Below are 21702 nucleotides of genomic sequence, written 5' to 3'. Positions count from 1 at the left end.
AACACTGAATCTGAAATCAATTAACAAAAAAAAAAATCAATTAAAATACACCAGACTTCTGTTATAGTTTCATGAAAGATATGTAATAAGTTGGATGCAGGACAAGGAGTGGTGAGTGATGGAGTTATCTTCCCAAAACATAGATTCCCAATTGGCAGGTAACCTGCCACCCAAGTGCCTAGTTTAGTGAACATGTCAACTTTAGTGAACACGTTAACTTTTGTATTGTACATAATGTTATTCATGCAAAAATGCAACAAATACCTGTTTGTTTCATGTTGGCATAAACTATTGTTTCCTGCATTTTTCATGTCGTCTTTCCCACCTGTCTACTAATACTTCTTTTTTTTGCATTTTTTGTAGGGATGGCAATGGGAAGAGCATGAATAGGAAAAAGAAAGGGAGTCAAAAAATCTGTTCCATAGAATGGAACAACAACTACGAATTCAAAGGTGAATGGGATGCCTAATGTTCTCACCTTTGACAGTGGTTTAGGGAAGTTTGCAAGACAACCAACACCACCCTTTGGAGACTGGAATGATGGGATGGACAAAATGAAGTGTGACGCCATGCATGTAGAACTGCTAATGCAGAAGGTCAAAATGGCCAACATTGAAAAATGAAAGGCTGAAGGGGATTGTTTTTGATCTTGAATGGAGATGCACTAAAATCAATAACAAATGTACTGAAATCAATAAGAAATGCATGCAACTCAATAACAAGGTCATGGACTTGGATGATAAGAATATGAACCTTGAGCTAGAAGTGCATAGATTGTAGATGGCAAATGAGAGACATGAGGTAGTGTGTGAGGCATGCGCTAAAAGCAGCAAAATCATAAGTGAACAAATGTAGGCCATACTAGATGTTTGTGCGCACCATGCTCAGTACTGGAAATAGAGTTATGAGGAGGTGTCTGCCTCCGTAACCGATGAAGATAATGGGAATGATGTGCCCCCCCTTACTTCGAACATTGGGGGAAACAAGTCATTTAGATACCCAACCTCTACCTCCATAAGAGGCTTGTACTATTACAAAAGTTTTCTATATGTATATTGCTAACTCCTATTGAAAAAAACATTAGCACTAGTACAAACTATTTGTAATCAGATATATTCTTTCATTTAAGAAAACACTTTGTATGCTTCATGAATGATTATTTTCAATAAATGTGATTGAATTCACTTAAACAGCTCCAATGGTTAATGATTGGTTTCTTGTACACTTTTTCATGCTTTCTAAATGGTTATATGTGGCTTTTATACATGTCTTGTATGATGAATGGTTTTGGCACTTCTTTTAATGACTTCTGAATCAGTCTTGGTGAACAGACGGTAATGATTGATAGATCAAATTCCCTTGCACTTTAGGCTTCGCTAAACCAAGGCGGGTGAACCTATACCTAAAACATAAATCTGTAGGTTAAATGTTTTTATATAGTGGATTTAAAAGAACCAGTAATTTTATGATGGCAATTTTTCTTAACTTCCACTTGCTTATAATAGTTTCTTATTGAAGACTAAAAAATGCTTATTTATAAATAATGGATAAACTGAATCACAAGTACATAAGATAGCTCAATGAGTATTATTCTTCGTAAATATTAAATATAGATCAATGAGTATTTCACTATTAAATGAGTCTATCTCTAAATTTTTGTTTACATAGTCTAATATTTAATTATAATCGTAATGTATAATGTTGAATCTCCAAAGTTCTTGAAATAGGTAAGTTCTACACCCATTGGTGCAAGAGCACCTAGATTTTAACCTTTTTTTATGCATTTTCCATATTTTGAGGTGATGATCCATATTTTGGATTAGGTGTTTGAATAATGGACTAATTGAAGCTCCACATGTGTGTTTGATAATCATTTGAAGGATTATTGTCACCTAGGTTGTTACTTTTCTCAAATCTAGCCTATGAGCCCTTGTAAGCCTAAAATGGCATAAATTTGCATTATGATGTAAAATGACTTGTAAATCCTCATTAGGAATTTAGGAATGTCAACTTAATGTTAGGAATTCATGTGAGGAGGTGCAGTGTAAGTAAAAATGCATAAAAGGAAAAAATGTACATTTGAGCAAAAGTTGTCATTGTTGCTTAACAACTTTTTACAACTTTTTGAGCAACTTTGCATTTTTTGAGAAAATAGGTGGTTAGGAAACTGATGAAGATTTGGTTATGACCAAAATGGCATATAAAATTCTCTGAGAATGATTCTAAGTGGGTTGGAACATTTGTGAGTAAGTTTGAATAGATTTTGAAGACAATTTCCAGATTTTACCTTGTAATTTTGTCATTTGTAGCAGTAGTTTGTACCAAAAGGATTGACCTTGCTACTTTTCTTTCATAGTTGTTTAGTGTATGTTATTTTATTTCTTAGGAGGTATTTGTAATTTCTTTTGGTCCAGGTTTGAGGTTTATTTACAAATTTGTATTGCTCTTGGCCTAAGCAAGGGTTCATGAGCAGATTGACTAACACGCATGTTAGTCGCGCATTTTAAACCGTCGATTTTGCAATAAATGACTGGAATTGACTAACACATCACTATCATGTTGTATGAAAGGTCTCTTTTCAAGTCAGAATAGCTGCTGCCCAATGTATGAGCAACAATCTGTCCATGAATTATGGTTCTTCAATGGAATGCTAGAGAATAGGATAAGGGAAAGCACAAGAAGTTTGAATCATTATGGATAGGCCCTTTTATTGTCTTTGATGTCAATGGAAAATAATCATACTTTCTAAAAAGGATGAATGGTGAGCTATAGTAAATGCCAGTGCATGGACAATTCTTGAAGCACTACTTCTCATAATTATTTTTATCCGTGCACAGTAGTTGTAAGAATTATATATATTAGGTTTTCTTTGGATAGGGTTTTGTTTTGGTCTATGTCTTTTGCTAGGATCTTGTCTTGATCTCAAGTCCAATGATACCCAGTCAGAACTGTTATTATCAATATTTTGGATGGTGTTGAAATATTCCTAATATCCCTAAATTTTTCCATAATTTTTCAGATTGTTCCTTGTCTGCAAGACAATGGTTTCTAAAGGTTTTGGGTTTAATAATTTTGAGAACATTTGATAAAAAACCTTCATGTCTTATTGTCTCTAAGGAAAATCTGTTTGTTTGTTACCTTTTGCTCCACTTAACCAGAAGGGTCTTTATGTTGTGGAAAAGGGGCCATTTGAGTTTTAAGTCTAGGCGGGTTATGTCTTTTAAGTTGGATCGCTTTAATTTTCCTAAGTCTAAGTATGATTTTCTAACATATGCATCAAGTTCTTAAAAGTCGGGAAGGTCTAAATTGATCCAACGCTGGTCATGATACTGCAATGGGAATTTGCACGTTGAATACCCATCACGACTCAGCGACAAGCCTCTAGGGGTGAGGCTGGTCAGAGATCCAATGCTGGCAGTTAGGCGTTGGCAGTTAAGTGATGAAAGGATCTTAAAGTTCAAGTGGTAAGGATTTGATTTGACAATTGTCACTAGACCACAATGAAGAGTTGTGAGTCCTTTCCCTCTTTGTGGATCAGTAACTGAATGGTGGGATCGAAAAGTGTGAAGATGAAAAAGAACTTTATACTATGGTTAGGTCTAAGTAAAATCAATGGTGGTTGTGAGACCACGATGGGAAGATGCAAGTCCTTTTACCCATCATGACTCGGTGACAAAAGGCAAGTAGATGAAGTGTGGTGGGCCCTTTTTGAAAGCCTACATGGTTAAAGGGTGTGCCAAGTCTGAGTGATCTAATAGTTGTCACTAGGCCATGATGGAGAGTCGCTAGAGTTTTACTCTTTGTGGATTAGTGACTGAAGGAAAAAGCATACTGCAGAAAACCCTTTGGTCCTCTTGAGCGGAAATTTTAAATTCAAATAAATTAATTGCAGAGTGTGTGGCTCCATTGATGGTAATTAATGCTGATTTGATGTTGAAGTTGCTTCATAAAACCTTGTTTTGAGATTGTAATTGTAAAAGACACTCACTAAGGTTAGTAGAGACAAGGTGTGCAACTTGTGTGAGTTCTCGGGCGACAAGTAAGTTGTTTTGCGACTGTGATTTGCAATTTCTTCTTCTGTGTTGATATTGTCTAGTTCTTAAAATTCTAAAAGGTTGTTTGAGTAAAAGTTGAAGTAAAATAAATCTTAGATTGTTAAAGTGGCACCATGACAGGAATTTAAAGGAAAAGTAGACTATCAGGAAAGGGCTATTTGTGATGATTTTCTGGAACAATTGGTTCAGTCCACAAATAGTGCTACCAAACTAAAGGAACTTGTGCCCAAGGCTTCTCACCTATAGATTGGTGATGGTTTGTATGAAAAAGGATGTTGGCTAAGATATCCTTAGATAGGCATGTCTAGTGTAGGTCTATTCAGGGTAGGGTTTAGTAAACAAAATGCACCTGCTCCTACAAACAACCTATGGGAATTAGATGTCCAGAAATTGGTGGTCCCTAGAGTCTTCATGGATATTGACTTGTTGACTCAGATTGCAAAGAACTATCAACCTATTACCAAGATTGTAAGGAATATAAGTGGAGGCACTCTGATTTAAATTACAGCTAATGAGGTTAAAAAGGTATTCTGGCTAAATGAACCTCGAAGTTAGTTACAGCCTATTGATTTTGAAATGCTAAGGAAGGTTTATGATTCTCAGAAGGACCATCTTAGGAGTGGACCAATGAGGGAATTATTTGCAAAGATAGGAGGGCTAACATTGGTAGGGCCTAGTACAGTTGAACCTTTCCCTATGAATTTCTTCACTTTGAGGGCTAAAGGTATATATTGGTCTCTGTGTTAGATTTTTGGAGAAGATGCAGAGAATGCTATGCCAACTCACTACATGCCCATGATGGCACAAATTCTTAATCCATCCATGTTTGCAAATGCACACTCCAATGACAAAATTGTAGGTGATTGAAGGTATTGTCATTGATGGCAACCTTACAATCATGTGATACCGACAGGCAAGCACAAGCACTGGCACTGACAGACTCTACACTGGCATATAGTTCACTGACACCCAAAAAGAAGATTATCGATACCCTAGTTGACAATAATTTTGTATAAAGGTATTTTGTAATTAATTATAAAATCCTTTGTAAGCTGACATGGCGGATTGTAATATGACTCATATATGTATGAGATCATTGTAGATCATTTAGGATATATGATATGGTATAATGTGAAGTATGAAAAGAAGGTAGCAGACCTAATATGTGAATTATTAGATAAGGGTTTATGTATATTGCAGAGCTTAAACCAGTACTGAATCTAGCATAGCAGATGCTGATCTAAAGCAGTACAAGACATTGGATTAGTATAATCCATTTTTGTAAGTCAGTGTGACTTATTTTGTAATTGAGTAGTGAGCGTTAGTCACTTGGCCTTCTACAAGTGCAAGCCCCTATTGTAAGCAGTAATATTCTCTTATTGGCCAGTAAGTGAATATTGTGGGTTAGAAATCCCACCGAGGTTTTTCCCACATTAGGTTTCCTCATTAAAATATGATGTTATAATATGCTTTTCATGTTATAGGTTAAGAAAATTATTATACCGATCAGATACTGATTCATGCTCCCCCCCTCTTAGTATCTTTGGGAATCCTAACAATTAGTATCAGATGTTGGTCCTCTATTTTCAAAAGCCTAACATCTTGGGGAAGATCTTGACACCTGTAGAGATGGAAAGTTTGAGAAAGCAATTGGAAACAACTCTTTTAGACTATGATGCAGAAAAAGTAAAGAATATCAAACTTGAGGATGATCTGAAGGCTAATCAGGATATTATTCAAGGACTTCAAGAAAATTTTACCATAGCAAGGAATAAAAGAAGAGAACTTTGTGAGAAGATGCAGAATGAGGAAGATGAAAAGGAAACTCTTAATGATTTAGTGAACCAATTGAGACAAGATAATTGTACAATGAAGAATGAGATGCAAGATATGACTATGAGATTTTGTAAAGAAATTTAAGATAGAAAGAAGAATGAAGATGATTTGGCTAAAAGACTAAATGATGCTGGAAATTAAAACACAAGACTCAGTCATGAAAATGATATGTTGAAGACAGACTTGATGAATACACAAAATGACATAACTAAACTCATAAGACAAAAAGGAATCTTGGAGAATGAACTGACTACTGCAAATCAACACAAGGAGAAATTCAAGAAAAGTTCAGAAGAACTTATTGACATGTTGAAGAATCAAAAACCTAATGGTGATACAAATGGCCTTGGCTTTGAAGTTGGTGAAAGCTCCGGTACTGCAAACAATCATGATCATAGCAAACCAGTAAGACAACCTAATGCTTACAAATTTAATGGGAAATGCTTTAACTATAACAAGTATGATAATAGAGAAAACCAATGTAGATATAGAAAATTTTAGAATACTAATACACCCACCGATCAATGTTCTAAATGCAACAAAGTTGGTCATAATTCAGAAAATTGCAAAATGAATGTAAGATGTTATGTTTGTGGAAGATTTGGACACCTATCTAATCAATGCAGAACACATACTAGCATAGGATATGGGAAAGCTATTCAGAAAAACAATGTGACTTGTTATGCTTGTAACAAGATTGGACATATTGCAAAATTTTGTAGAAGCAAGACCCCACCGGTAAATAACAAAGGTCCTAGTTTAAAAGGTAAAGAAAAGGTTGAAGAGGTAAACCAAGAATTCTCAAAACAATGGATTAGAAAGTCAGATCAGAATGTTGATGGGAATACTCCTCAACTAGTAGAATAGAGTAACACTCCACTGGTAGGAGACTCTTCATCTAACTAAAGAAAAATCCTTTGGGGTTTTAGCAACAAACTGAAAAATATGCTATTATACCCTTGGTTGATGGTGAGAAGTTGAATTACTTCTTTACCGAAAGATGAGTTAAGTTGTGACTTAAACGACAAGCATTAAATGTAGTAGTTGGAGAAAAGAACATTATAAAGCAAGTGTTTTGGCTCTTTCTTATTTAACGAGCATTCAAATCTTCGAGAATGCAAAAATTCCCAAGTGAAGGCATTCTTAGCAAAGAAGAGAAGTAGTTCATCCAAGCATTCATCCCTAAGATAGATTGAGGTATTTATAAACATCAAATCCTCCTCTATTCCTAAATTTATAGAAAACCCTATTGTAATTGAGTTTATCAAGCACCCTAGACCCATATTCAAGCTTGTTCCCGAAATAGCTAAGAAAGATGATAACATAGGTGCATTCTCTCAAATTCCTAAAGGAGTAGTATATGTTGAAGATCCTAGAATATACATACACTGTCATATAGAGGAATTAGGAGATGATGAAATTAAGAAAATGTATAGCACTATGATTTGTGATCAAAATGGCTATATCAAACCGGAACACAAGGTAGTAGAAACCCTAGGTTTTCTGGATATTCTTAGCATTCCTAATTTTCCTGAAGATGTGATAAGAATAGTCCTAAGCATAATCCATGCTGAATTCTTCTAGTTGGATTTGATTCATAAAATCACAAAAGAAGCCATTAAAGCAGTAACAGGGTTACCTTCCACTGGTAGCCAACCTAACAGAACTAAAAGGGTCTCAAATGACACAGTGATGGATCTAACCGGTGCAACATTTGACAAAAGGTCTCTAAGGGTAAATGATGTGAAGGACATCAATGTCAGATTTATCAGTATGATCTTAGGCTACAAATCCACACATGCAAATAGGTTGAACTCAGTATCTAGCCTATGTATTAAAAGTGCATATGACATGGTTAATGATAATTCTAGAATAGATGTGTGTGAATGGCTCAAAGATGAATTGACAGACAATCTAAAAAAGATCAAAGGAGATAAGAAAGGAACTTTTAGATTTGGAAATTTGCTTGTATGTTTAATGTTGTACATTACTAAAAAAGTACTCGGTATTGGTAGAAAATATTTTGGCTTTGATATACTGGTAGGAAAGCAACTATTGGATCTATTAAACAATATGGGAGAAAATAGAGAGAAGAACATAAACGAACATTTTCAAGCACTGAAGGGTTGAATGAAGACAAGAATAAGACTGTCATAGGAAAGTGTAGATAAATATCAAAAGGAAATATGCTTTGTAATTAAAAAGGTTGAAATCTGGATGGGGGTAGTTGTCCCTAGGACTATTTGGGTAGGTGAAATGGGATATGAAATAGATGATAACATTATTGAAACTTATGCAAAAGCCCTCCTTGAAGCACCAAAAGAACCATCTGAGAAAGTTTCTGGCAATACTGAAATGATAGAAAGTGGTATTCAGTCTAGGAAAAGAGTCAAGAAAGTTGAACAAATAGTAAGGAAAGGCACTAGACAAGCGAAAGCACTTAAGGAAGATGTATTCAAGCAAACTGGTACCAAAGAAAGTGAGTTGGAAGGACTTCAACCAGAAACTCATCTTTCACCAGTTGCAACTTCCTCTGAGAGTGATATGCCAGCGGTATTCAAAAGGGTAGAAAGGAAAAGAAAACCCTCACTGGTACCCTCACCCACTCCTAGAAAAATAAGACAAAAGCAACAGGAGTGAGGCCTCTAGTTAAGAAATTAGCTCATAAGAAGAAGACTAAGGTAAAACAAGACATTGCTCCACAGGATAAACTCCTTAGTGAAATAACAAAAGATGGAAAGATGAAAAACAATAGCAAATTGTACAACACACTTTCCACTGATGACAAAGAAAGCATAGAAAATAGTGTAATTTTACACTTGGATATATACAAGATATTTTTGACGGAAATTTTTGATGAAATACACAATGATTTGTATAGAAGACTAGAAGGTAGAAGGGTAGCCATTGTTGAGCTGGACAAGAAGATAAAAAGTTCAAAAATTACTTGCAGTGCATTTAGTAAACTCACCTGATGAGATAGAAATTAATCAGTGAGGCCAACTGGATAGTATTTTCAACTACTCACCAGCATGTAGCACTGATGGTAGGAAGAGTAAACGAGGTAACAAAAGAACTACAAACCAATGGGACATATTCTTTGTTCAAAAAGAGAAACAAGAAGAGATACTAAGACCTAAAACCATCAGAGTATACCAAAAGGACAAGGATAAGGGGAAAGGTAAGGTAGGTGGACCTCCAAGCCTAAAGATAACCGATAACTTACCCCCACCTCCTTCAGATACTCCACCGATAGAAACTACAGACAATCAACTGGCTACTGAGAGTATGGAGACTCCACTAGAGGATACAAATCTTGAGTCCAAAATTTTGTATACTATGAATATAGACACATAGAAAGTAAATGTTGTGGTTGACAGAGAAACAACTTAGGATAAAAGGAAAGATATGGCTACTGAGTCACTGGCTCTAGATGTTGAGGTTGAGGCTAATGATACTGTAAACATAAGCACAGAAAAACCTACTCAAACAGAGCAATCGACAGAAGACACCACTGGTAAAACATTAGAAGAACCAGTAGATAAAACTGAAAAAACAATCAGGAGAACCAGAAATGGACAGTGCAGAGGTACAAAATCAGAAACTGGTTGTTGAGAGCTCAGAGAAACCTTCTGAGACATAGATGGAGAAACCTTCTGAAACACAGATGGAGAAACCAGAATTGAAACAGGTTGACACACAGGTTCAGATTGAGACAGTGCCATTGGCTAAAACTGGAAAAGCCTAAACCTTTGCTAATAGAAATGAAAACACAAAATGACCTACTAGAGGTTGAAACAAGAAAGGTTATCACTACAACCGACAACATGGATATTGTGAAAATAGCTGGGCAGACATCTGGTACTTCAATAGTAGAATCTTGGCCTACAAATGTGATAGAGGTCTTACTAGACTCAATAAAGAAAATCACAAAGTGTAATGCACAAGCCTATAAGGCTATCGATGACACACTTCCTATTCTCAAATTGGTAGCACCCAAGTGCATTGTGGATAATAAAGATTCTTTAGGTCAACTAGACACATTGTCTAAATTCATCACCAACAAGATTTTGATAGTTGATCAAATAAATGAAGACACATACAAAGAGAGGCTGATTAAGGAGAAAGAGAAATTCTTTGAGGAAATAGTGAAGAAGAATAAGGAACAAATAGAAACCTTATTACCAGCACTAGAAGAAACAATTTTGGATTTCAAGAAAATGTACAAGGATATTTGCAAAACCGACATCTTGACATAGGACATAGATTCGGAGATCAACAAAACACAAGTTGAGATTAACAATATTGCTGACAACCTAATAGGCACATTAGATTCATTTTTGGAGATAGAAAAGAAAATTGCAAATCTTGAAGAGAAAATTGAGAAGTTTGAAAAGGATAAAGAGAGAATAAAGGATAAAGCAAAGAGCTTAAAATGTAAACTTGGTCCTAAACTAGATTACCTCATTTCTTTGAGAAAAGAAATTTTTGAGGCTCTGGTTCTCGGACTTAAGACACTAAAAGAGAAAATGCACATACTCACTAGTACAGTTCAAAGAACACAAGAGGCATTACAGGAAAGCAAAAGATTCAACAATAGTTTAAATCTAGTTTTGGCAGATATATTCCAGATTGTAACCCACCGGTTCAAAAAATCTAGGCAGGAACCACACTCCACTGACAACGAATGACAACCTTTGCCATTGATGTCAAAGGGGGAGTAGTGTGATGAGAAAAATGATCAGAATAGGACATCATCAGCTGAGGAGGAGCATACATTTTTTTGGGCACACAATTTTGGTAAGACAATTTTGGCAGACTCTTTTTGGACATCTTTTTGAACACTTTATGATTTTTCTCATGAGTGTTGCCATCAATGCCAAAGGGAGAGATTGTTGGCAAATGCATACTCCAATGAGAAATTGTAGGTGATTGAAGGTATTTTCATTGATGGCAACCTTACAATAATGTGATACCGGCAGGAAAGCACAAGCACCAACATCGGTAGACTCTACACTAGCATATAGTTCACCGACACCCAAAAAGAAGATTATCGGCACCCTGGCCGATAGGAATTTTGTATAAATGTATTTTGTAATTAATTATTAAATATTTTGTAATCCAGCATGGCGGATTGTAATATGACTCATATATGTATGAGATCATTGTAGATCATTTAGGATATATGATATGATATAATGCAAAGTATGAAAATAACGTAGCAAACCTAATATGAGAATTATTGGATAAGGGTCTATGTATATTGCAGAGCTTAAACCGGTACTGAATCTAGCATAGTAGATGTTGACCTAAAGCAGTACAAGACATTGGATTAGTATAATCCATTTTTGTAAGTCAGTGTGACTTCTTTTGTAATTGAGCAGTGAGCTCCAGGCACTTGGCCTTCCTGCATGTGTAGGCCCCTATTGTTGGCATTTTTGATGATGATGTTGTGATTGTCATTGATGGAAACACACTTGCTTTGAGATCACCTTTTTTATGTATAAGTTATGCTCAACTGGTATTTGTTCCAACTGGTATTATTTATTATAGTCTTTAGACTATCGGTGTTTTTCAGAAAGTGTTTACCGATCTCAAGTAGTATGAAGACCCAAGAGGTATGAAGACCTCAAGTGGTTCGAGGATCCAAATGTGGTATGAAGGAACAAAGAAGTTGTTATCATTTTTCCTAGTCTTCATTTTGACAAACCGATAATTGGTAAAATGTGTGAATCGGTAATTGGTAAATGTATGAACTGGTATTACTCTGTGATGAGTTACCAACTAGTATTTATGTGATGAGTTATCATCCACCGACACTTTGGTGGTGATTTTGTGCCATGTTACCAAATGTGTTCAGATGCACTAAACCTAGGAACTTTCAATGTAATCCTATTGGACCGACATGAAATCAGATTCCTTTATAAGGACATCATATCTAGGGTTTTAATTGTTGTTAGGGTTTTAGGTGGTTGATGAGGCTTTTGTATGTGCGATCACAGAAGAAGATAAGGTATGTGTGAAGAAACAGAGTGTGGAGATATTGAAGACTAAAGTAATGCTAAAATGCATTAAGAATGAACTATCAAGGATATAACCAAGCATATTGTGCTAGTATTTAGATCACTCACTTGTTGATTACTCACATCTTTGACAAGTCTGAAACCCTTAACCGGGTAGGCCTGGCAAAGCCTTTTTAAATCCTCTAACAAGGTGGTTCACAACTATGGATCTGAAATCCTCTCACAAGGTAGTCTTTAATCGGACTTATCTCCTAATAGAGATTGAGATTCCTCACAGGATCTGTTCTGGTGAAGAACATTGTATGACCTTAACTAGTCTGACCTTAATAGGTCTAGTTACTATTCTACAGATAGTTACTTGTGAGTTTCATCTCACCATGGTTTTTCCCATTTAGGTTTCCACATCAAGATCTCTTGTGTTATGGTGATTGTGCTCCTATGGGTGAATGCCTTATTTTCTATTTGGTTTGCATTTATTTTAACCAGTTTGTTAGTAAATATGTTATATTGGTTTACTACTAAGGTGTTTAAGTGTTTGAGTTTAGTATTTATTGGTATACTAATTCAACCTCCCTTCTTAGTATTCATCAATTGGTATTAGAGCCAACCGTTCTATAAGTCTAACCACTTGGAAGGAGATATGGGAGAATACACTATGAGGGAGCTTACTCATCATCTTACTCGGACTGAGAAAGCCTTTGATGAACTCAAAGTCAAATATAAAGCTTCTCTGGAAAAAAGAAGAGAGCATGTTGAGAAACTAATGGAGCTTACTAAAAACAGTTCTTCTGATGAAGCGGACATGGAAGCCCTAGTTGAAGAAGTTAAAAAACTGAATAAGTCTAATGCCAATCTGAGAAGGGAACTGGAAGGACTGACTATCAAAATGTGTCAAGAGCTTGAGAACCGGAGGAAAGCTGAAGACCTAGTAAAAGACAAAGATCATGAGATCTCCAAGATGAAGCAAGAAATCAGTGCCCTTACCACTCATCTCCAAGAGAGTAAAGTGGAAAAAGAAGAAATGCAAAGTGAACTAAACATGGCTATTTCTTAGAATGCAACCTTGAAGGAATCCAATGCTGCTATTTCCAAGGAACTCACTAAGTCAGAGGAAATACTTGTCAAATTCAATAAGAGTACTATTAAGCTAGAACAAAAGATTGAATCAGCAAAACTGGTAAAGAATACCACTAGACTTGGTTTTTCTAGTTATGAGGAAGGTGAGACCTCTGGAACAAAAGGTGGAGCATCAAAAAAGCAACCAACACCAAATGATAAAGGTAAGCAAAACTTCAAAACTGTTTGCATTGATTGTCTCAAGGAAGGACATACTACTAATGTATGTAGAAATAAGGCTTACAATAATTTTCTTTACTTTCTAAACAATAAGCCTAGATCCAATAGATTCAAAGGTAACTGTTATGCATGCAACAAGTTTGGGCATAGAGCATTTGAATGTGGGTCTGTTATACACAACACTGGAAGATATCCTCAAAGGAGTCAATGAGTTTTTCCTGAATCCTCTGTGAACCAAAATCCAAACCGATATAATGCCTATGACCATCAATCAGGTGGTGGTGGCTATCAAGCGGCAACCAATTGGAGATAAACCTATTTGATTTGCCATGGTAGTGGTCACACTACTGCAACATGTAGGAGGAAGAATGGTAGAATGAATAATGGACCATGGAGAACACTTGGAATGGTATGCTATCATTGCAACAAACCAAGACACCCTGCCAGCACCTGCAGAATGAGAAAGAACATATCAGATGATATATCAGTCACTCCAGAAGGAAAGATTGATGTTGAAACTGTTCAAGCAGATATGAAGGCAAGATGGAAGAAGAAACCTAAAGTAGTGTCACAAGAAGAACCGGTTTCTGCACCTGGTGTGGAAGTTGCTGAACTTCCAAACTAAGCTTCAAAAAAGCTTAGGAGGAGCAAATCGGTGAAATGTTGCAAACCCCCGATTTACACTGGTAAAAGACCTTAGCCAGTATGTGCTACCTCTCAATCGATAGAAGACCGGAAATGGTAAAAGGAAAAATTAGGATTTATAACCTAATGGTGGAGCATTTATTATGGTAGGTGAAAAATTTGTTTAAAAGGGATTATCAAGTCATTTTCACTTATCAATTTGTGAGCAAAGAAATTCTCAAGAGCAGAGCAACCAAAGGCGATTTGTTTTGCGATTCAGAGAGATTTCAAAAACTTTGAAGTAGAATTTGGAGATAGTATCAATCAGTGAAGTGAAGAACACTAAGCAGTGTTCCAAGTGACCGAAGTGGTGTGTTGCTAGCTACAGTGTCAAAGCCCTAAATCTCGACCTGCGAAGGTATTTTTTGAGCTTCTTTGTTTATCATGGCTTCTACTTCGCACTCTAGTTCAAGTGCACCTAGTGATTCAGCAGATTTCATACAAAGGAAGATGAAATACAATGCTCTATCCCAGATACCCATTGGTGTTATAGCTGAGGAAGGTATTTCAGATTATATTGATTGCAAAATAGAAGACCTAGGATCCCTAGTGATCCATTCTTAGTTAGGTTTATTCTGTAGGGATGACAAAAAGATCAAACCAGAATACAACATCCTGGAAAGAAAGAAACTTCATAATGCGGTCTATTTTCTTTTTAGAATTCATAGAAGATCACATCTGCATCATCCTAAGAAGAGTGCATGGTGACAAAATGTATCTTGAGCAGACACATGACATCACACTGGAAGCGATTCATGTCGTCACCAGTTTCTATAATGTTGGAGAAGTGCCAGCCCTAAGGAAAGTCATTAAGATGGAAATGACCAAGCTCACCAATTTTGTGAGTGACCAATGGGGAATGCCCATTAACACCATCAAGGATGAGTTGGTCAAGTATACCTGCATGGTGATCAGATACCAGACATTCTATGCTAGCAGAATTAACTCTGTCTCTACTGCTGCGGTAAATGCCGCCTACAGAATGATCATGGAAGATGCATCATTTGATCTATGCACCTGTATGTAGAGGCAAATGCTGGTAAACCTGAAGTCTATCAAACAGGACAATGCCTTAAGATTTAAATTTGGACAACTGTTGGTAGGTTTGTTTTTCTATTTTCAAGGCTATTTTCTAGAGAGTTGGTGATATTCAATGGTCTGTTGACCAACCAGTTACCAAGCAAATCAGAGAAAGTCTTCAAATAGTGGGAACTGGTTATCCTGAACTCTTGAACAAATACTTTGATGAATTCAAGCGAAAGATGAGCCAGAGGATGAGGATATCTGGCGATATTGTCAAGAAGTATGAAGAGGACATCTTCTTTACCATCATAGTAGATGAGTGCATAATTGAGGTAGTTGAGCCCAGAAAGGAAGAAGTGGAGCCCATGGGATATGAGGTAATGTATGACATGCTCGATCGGTATGCCTCTACCCTACTTGCCTTGCCTCTTGATCCAACAAAGAAGAGAACCGACACCTACTTGGAAAGAGTAACACCAGTTGAAGAGCCTTCAGTGAAGAAGGGAAAGGCAGTGCCATTGGTATTGGCACTGATTACTTCAGCAAGTCCTAAAGTGACCAAGTGATCACCAGCCAAGAAGAAACTGAAAGTTACACCTACCAAGGTTTTTGAAAGAAAGCGGAAAACTAAGAACACCTCACCAGATTCTGAGGATACAGAACCTGAAGTGCAGCCTAAAAAGACTAGGCAAATGAGGAAGAAGACAAAGACAACCAGCAATGAACCGGCATCATTGGCACCGGTAAATATAGACATTTCCTCTTACAAACCATTGACACATTGTCAAAGAACTATCAATAATATTAGGAGAAAAGTTCTAAGTGACTTAATAGATCATTTTGATGATTTTAATGATAATGAAAAGGAGGAAGTCGAATAGGAAGTTATTCAATATCTATGTATTAATGACTGGTCACCATAAAAAATTAGATCTGTGACACCAAATTCTTTATACAATTCTTTAGATAAAAATTGGCACATTGCCATAGAAAAGGACCAAGAAATAAGAGAGGAAATTTTTGCACAATATTTTCCTGATGTGTCAAATTTAGAGCTCTATGAAGTTATGGATAAATACAAAGGTCTCTTCTTCATGAGAAGAAGAAGACTCTTGTTACTAGAAGGGAAAGTTCCTGAAGTGGTGAAAGATACACACTCACATGCCAAAGCCGCTCTAAGATTGCACCAAGTGTCTAAAGCCAACAAGAAGGTTGAACAAGAATCAAAAAATGGAAAACTAGATGATGTATATGATAGTGAAGGAGAACCGGTCACTGAATAGATGGACACAATTGACATTGATGCTTTGGAAGGTGAAAATATCACTCCAGATGCAGCAAAGGAAAAGGCTGATAAAGAGAGAGTGGACAAGGAAAAATAGGACAAAGAAAAGGTTGATAAAGTGCAAGCAGAGAAAGAGAAAAAGAATCAAGAGGAAGAGAAGAGGAAACAAGAAGAAGAGGAGAAAAAGAAACAGGAAGAGGAGAAGAGAAAAGGAAACAGGAAGAGGAGAAGAGGAGACAGGAAGAGGAGAAGAAGAAAAAGGAAGAGGAGAAAAGGAAATAGGAAGAGGAAAAGAGGAAACAGGAAGAGGAGAAGAGGAAATAGGAAGAGGAGAAGAGGAACATGAAGAGGAGAAGAAGAAAAAGGAAGAGGAGAAGAGGAAACAAGAAGAAGAGAAGAAGAAAGAAGAAAGAAGAAGAGAAGTAGAAGGAAGAAGAAAGGAAGAAGGATGAAGAGAAGAAAAAGAAAGAAGCAGGGGAACAAAAGAAGGTAGAAGAGGAAAAGAAAAGAGACGAAGAAAAGAAGGAAGTGACAAAGAGCACACATGTGGAGACACCAAAGGCAGCCGGTAGTCAAGCCAAACTGGATGACATTGCTAGTCCTATTGACCTCCAATCTGCAAATGAATTAGAGCTGCTCCAAAGGAGGAAAAAGGTGCAAGATGTTATTCAAACTACAGTTGAAACACTTACTAGTTTGATTCCTAGTACTAACCTCCCCAGAACTGATTCCTCTCTGGCCTAACTAAAACTTCTATGTATAGTTGTGGAAGACCAGGTACAATGCCTGGAAGAGGTGGCTGAAGCTAATGCACATAAGAAGCATCAAAAGGCACTAAACACTACCTTAGTGAAGAAACTGAATGAGCTCTGGTCCGAACTTCAAAAAGAGCAGAAGGACATAAGAGATGCTATGGATTAGGGAAAACTGCTACTCAGTAAGATAAGCCAACCCCATCTATTTTGTGATGACGTGCTTGCACAGAAAGAAAAACTGCAATCTGATTTGCAGGCATTTATAAGAACCTTCAAGATGCCCTATGATTCTTTTACTACATATGGGAAAACTGCTCACCAGTTTCAGTTCCAGTCCACCAGAATAGAGTTGGAAATTAGCATCCGGACTAGAGATTTGTAGGAACTTCAACTGGTTCTACTACCTAGACTACAAATACTTCAAAAGTGCTATCTTAATCTGGATGCCTTAACGATCGCTCAAGAGATGAGCACAATAGATGCCATGGAGGAACATGTATCCTAGATGCAAATAGAAAGTGAGGTGGCTACCTCATTACTTGAGTCATGGTATTTATCCATGAAGACCTTTATGTAGGATTTTAAATCAGTTTTTTATAAGTTTCACTCATTATTGCCATAAACATTTATTATATTAATGATAATTAGAAGCAGGGGTTATTTTGCAATACTTTTTCATTGTTGGCAAAGGGGGAGTGGTATTTTGTATTTTAAACTTTTGAATGCTATGTATACTTTCATGTTATCTCTTTAAGGGAGTAGTATACATTGTATTTTCTGCAAAAGGGATAGTGTCTATGCTTAGGGGGAGTAATTTTGAAGATGGCATTCTTTTTGTAAAACACTTAGATGTCAAAATTTTCCTAAGTGTTGCCATCAATGCCAAAGGGGGAGATTGTTGGCATTTTTTATGATGATGTTGTGATTGTCATTGATGGACACACACTTTCTTTGAGATCCCTTTTTGTATGTATAAGTTATGCTCAACCGGTATTTGTTCCAACCGGTATTATGTATTATAGTCTTTAGACTATCAGTGTTTTGCAAAAAGTGTTTACCGATCTCAAGCGGTATGAAGACCCAATCGGTATGAAGACCTCAAGTGGTTTGAGGATCCCAAAGTGGTACAAAGGAACAAAGTGGTTGTTATCCTTTTTCCCAGTCTTCATTTTGACAAACTGGTAATTGGTAAAATGTGTGAATCGATAATCGGTAAATGTATGAACTAGTATTACTCTATGATGAGTTACCAACCAGTATTTCTGTGATGAGTTATCATCCACCATCACTTTGGCGGTGATTTTGTGTCGTGTTACCAAATGTGTCTAGATGCATTGAACCTAGGAACTTGCAATGTAATCCTATTGGACCGACATGAAATCAAATTCCTTTATAAGGACATCATGTCTAGGGTTTTAGTTGTTGTTAGGGTTTTAGGTGGTTGATGAGGTTTTGTATGTGTGATCATAGAAGAAGATAAGGTGTGTGTGAAGAAACAGAGTGTGGAGATATTGAGGACTAAAGTAATGCTAAAATGCATTAAGAATGAGCTATCAAGGATCTAACCAAGCATATTGTGCTAGTATTTAGATCACTCACTTGGTGATTACTCACATCTTCGACAAGTCTGAAACCCTTAACTGGGTAGGCCTAGAAAAGCCTTTGTAAATCCTCTAACAAGGTGGTTCACAACTGTGGATCTTAAATCCTCTCACAAGGTGGTCTTTAATCGGACTTATCTCCTAATAGAGATTGAGATTCCTAATAGGATTTGTTCTGGTGAAGAATATTGTAGGACCTTAACCGGTCTGGCTACTATTCTACAGATAGTTACTTGTGAGTTTTATCTCACCATGGTTTTTCCAATTTGGGTTTCCACATCAAAATCTCTTGTGTTATGGTGATTGTGCTCTTGTGGGTGAATGCCTTATTTGTTGTTTGGTTTGCATTTATTTTAACCGGTTTGTTAGTAAATCTATTATACCACTTTACTGCTAAGGTGTTTAAGTGTTTGAGTTTAGTACTTATTGGTATACTAATTCACGGCCCCCTCTTAGTATTCATCAATAAGCAGTAATATTCTCTTATTGGTCAGTAAGTGAATATTGTGGGTCACAAATCCCACCAAGGTTTTTCCCACACCAGGTTTCCTCATTAAAATATTGTGTTATGGTATGCTTTTCATGTTGTGGTTGTTGTTCTTATTTGCTACACTATTTTTGTTTTACCAGTACATAATTTTAATATGCTTTTCATGTTATAAGTTAAGAAAATTATTATACCAGCCAGATACTGATTCAACCCCCCCCCCCTCTCAGTATCTTTGGGAATCCTAACAATCCATAGTAGTAGCTTATGACTTTGCACACTATCTTGTAAATTTCATCCATAAGGGGTTGATTGCAATCAATAATGCCAAAGTGGATAGACCTTTTTGCCAGTATTCTATGTTAATGCACATGTTTTTGTTCAAGGGTGTAGAATATTTTGCAAAGGGTATGGACCTGTTGACAAAAAAAGATGGTAAAGACATGCCTATACAATTATGGAGTGCAGATTTATCTTGGGATAGAGAAGATGCTAGTTATCTGAAATTTGATAGATGCTTTGCATCCAAGCTAAGAATTCTTTTGTATCAAGAGAACCCTAGGATCCCAAAAGTTCTCCTTGAATTTATTAGGCCCAAGGAGTTTGTAGAAGACATTAAAATTGTACATAACTATGGTGATATAGTTCTACATCTTGGTCCTATTGTCTTTAGAATGTATGGCTTCAGGGGAACCCCATACTTGCTCCCTTATCATGTCACCTTGAAAATAGGTATTGCTGAAATCATAAGGTAGACTGGGGGTCCACAGGAAACAAAATTGACAAATAAGGGCAGAGGAACAATTTTTCCAACCATTACCATGGCACATCAATTTGTTATTCCTAAAGGGGGTTGGCTGCATTTTGATAAATTCTTCAAGCCATACAGATTGTCAACAACAGTTGCTAGATTTGCTAATCCAAAAGATTTCTTCAATGGTATGTTTAGAAAGAAGGTCAGGTGTGGGGCCAAAGTTAATCAGTTCCACTTCCCCAAAGATTTAATAAGGAATGAGTTTAACTTGGTTGAGCAAGAGGTGAGGAAAGAAAAATGGTTAGTATATAAGAAAACTCTTGATTTTGTCCAACATTTTGATAAGAATTATGATCCATTAAAGAGTTTTAACCCATTTGGGGAAAAGATAAAATTTTTGATAGAGTATTTTGAGGATGCCATGTGAAATTTAAATGAGAAAAAGGATGCAGTAATAAAGGCAGATCCTGAGAAGGCCAAGCTTATTTTGACCAAACCCAGTTTTGCTAAGATCATTCCCCCTGGAGAGTATGTAATGTACAAGAAATCGGGCTATAATGTGGTGATGCCTAGGAGGAATGAACCTTCCATATCAAAGGGAAAAAGGCCAAAAGAGGATGCTCCTGAGTCCCAAACCTCCCCAAAGAGGTAGAGATTTGAAGAAGAGGCACGACCAAGTGAAGCTCTGTATTCACCTTCCCAATCCCCATTACCTATAGGTGATGAGCAGGTCGTAGCTGAGCAATTAATGCAATTAGGAAGCACGGAAGAAATTTCTTTCACTTATGGAGAATTGCAAGAGGGAATTCTAGAGGAGCCAACAGGTGCTAAAATGGACCTAAGTACTAAGGAATTTGCTGGCAGAGAATTGGATCCTGTTATAAAATAGGCAAGTGATGAATTTTTGGCTGATGACAATTTTGTGAAGTCAAGAGCCTTTTTACAATTTTGTTGGAGAAAGCATATGGATCAATTTAAGAAGAGATGTAAAAAAAGAAAAGGTGAGAAACCAAATAAAATTCATCTGCTATTGAAGCAGAAATAAAGCAAAAAATGCTAAAAGAGTTTGAGGTGATTGCCCTTGAGGAGGGGAGAAAATTTATTGAAAGTGCTGGAGTGTTAATTCTCCCAGAATGGGATATAGGAGATGATATAATTTTTGATGTAGTGAGAAAAGAAACAAAACCATGGAGGGGATAGCTTATAGTAATGATCATGCAACTCTGGTAATGTGGTCATTAAAAAGAGAAGAGAATAAAAGAAGGGGAGAATCCTCAGGATCTTACTACTCAAGGGGTATGATAGTAAATAGAGTCAAAGATATAGGAGTAATTGAAGCTGTTAGCATGAATTTAGATTCTGCTAAATTTGGAATAGCACTAGCCAAGAAGGAAGCAAAAGAGAAAGTTGACCTTCAAGTAAAATTAGAAGTAGTCCGCAAGGCCTATAATGAAGCAAAGCTTGAAATAGCTTCCAAAGACAACACAATTATAGAGTTAAAGGGTAATTTGGAAGGACAACAACATAAGGGTGAGTTCTCTCAACTAATGATTTCCTCTTCTCCTGCCAGGCCCCCTCCTTCTAGTCCTATCATTGAATTTCCACCTTCCTGGATGACTCCTAGCTTCCAGTCAACTAAAAATGTTCAAGATGAAATTGAAAAATTGAAGCAAGCTCAGTCGATTTTTGCAAATAAATATGAGGAAAAGGTTAGAGGTACCATTTTGAAATTTGCGGATACTATTTGGGCAGCAATTCTATATCTAAATATGAAAAGAATAATGACTCTTTTGGATTCTTTGAAAGAGGAAAAGGCTACTTTGGAGCTAGTTTTGGACAAATGGATTGCCAAAGAGGTGGACTTAGAGTCCATATATTCATTATCCCAGGAAGAACTAGGTGT

This window comes from Cryptomeria japonica, chromosome 9 (assembly GCF_030272615.1).
Source record: "Cryptomeria japonica chromosome 9, Sugi_1.0, whole genome shotgun sequence".
Lineage (NCBI taxonomy): Eukaryota > Viridiplantae > Streptophyta > Pinopsida > Cupressales > Cupressaceae > Cryptomeria > Cryptomeria japonica.
This window is presented reverse-complemented; position numbering follows the sequence as displayed.